We start from the raw sequence: 1702 nt of genomic DNA on the forward strand, positions 1-1702 counted from the left end.
AAAAAAATTAATTAGTTAATTTGTCATTAAGTACGTTCGTTTTTAAATATTTTACTAATAGTTTATTTTTTCTTTCAAGGCCGTTTCCCGGGCGAACGCTCAGAACCGGCAATGCAACACAAGGAACCATCATGGCGGTTCTAGACCGTTCGCTGTCTTCATGGACGAGGCGGCCATGGAACATCCAGAAGTCAACCGGTACGTCTATACGTACGAGAAGGCATATCCTGACGTCCAGGAGGATATTGTAAGTCATCTTACGTTTTTAAATTTTTAAATTTACTTATATATATGTCAAAATGTTAATTATTCATTTTTTCCCTATCCATATAGGCGAAGGTGAGGGAGGCTAGTGACGAGGCGATGAGTGCTATAGTGAGGGAGACATGGCCGGACACGCAGGAGGAAGAGATGTCCGAAGCCATGTCCCGGATCGACACTTCGGATTCGACGATTGGGGCGAGGATCATGGGAACAGCCTTCCCACCGCGAGCAAACAACTTCTACTGCCGGGGTCTAGGAAAGAAGGGCGAGGGGGTCCTGAAGACCACTCCAGGATTTCAACAAAAGACAGCCTCGACCAGCAGCAGGACCACGACCACGACCACCAGGACAACTCAGCTAGAGTCGGAAGTTCAGAGACTACGGGAACAACAAGCTGCTCAGGTTGCCTATATTGCCGCGCAGGCAGCCTATGCTGCCAAGATATATGCCATCCAGCAGGCCCAGCAGCAGCAGATGTTCCAGTACATGCAGGAGTTTACAACTGCCCAGCTTCAGGGACTTCCAGCTCTGCCCATGCCTCCGGCTATACCACTACCCCAGCCGCCCCAACCTCCCCAGCAACCTCCGCAGCAGCCCCCAGAAGCGGATATTAATTTAGACGATCTAGATTTTGTGTAGTTGATGAATTATATAGTTTTATGTGCTTGTTGTTGGTTATATAGAATTGTTTTGGTATATTTTGCAGCTTGCTTGGAATGGTAATTTAGAAATTTCGGGGTTTTTTTTTTCTGGAATGGACTTATAGCCGATAAAATACGCCTTAATTCGTCGGCTATAGTATTTTTAATTTTTTTTAAATAAGTTTTAGCCGATGAAATACGCCTTAATTCGTATTTCGTCGGCTAAACCCTTATAAAGCCGACGAAATAGTCTATATTTCGTCGGCTATAGACTATTTCGTCGGCTATAGTAATTTTTTTATTTTTTTATTACATACTATAGCCGACGAATATATTACACGTGTCGTCGGCTAAAGTGTCAGACATGGCCGACGAAACATTTAATATATTTGTCGGCTAAATTCTTGGAAAAAAGCCGACGACCTGTTTTTCGTTGGCTAAACTCTGGGACTATAGCCGACGACTTCTTCTTTTCTCATCTGCTAAAGTCACCACAGACGACATTTTCCCGACGAAATCTTAGCCGACGAGCTTTCGTCGGCTAAGATCTTAGTCAACGAATTAAGCTAACAGGCCGACGAAAATTTTTCGTCGGCTAAAGTGCTTGTCCTGGTAGTGTAAGAATTTTCAGATAATTGTGATTGATATTAATATTTATATTTCTGTTATTTTTTTTATTTTTATTGATATGTATCTCTACAATGTTTATTTATGTAGACCTGCTATTAGTAAGGATGGAGATTCAAATTCGAGTAATATGGATGAGGATAGTTGTTCATCTACAGGTGAATACAATG

This window comes from Fragaria vesca, linkage group LG6 (assembly GCF_000184155.1).
Source record: "Fragaria vesca subsp. vesca linkage group LG6, FraVesHawaii_1.0, whole genome shotgun sequence".
Classification (NCBI taxonomy): domain Eukaryota; kingdom Viridiplantae; phylum Streptophyta; class Magnoliopsida; order Rosales; family Rosaceae; genus Fragaria; species Fragaria vesca.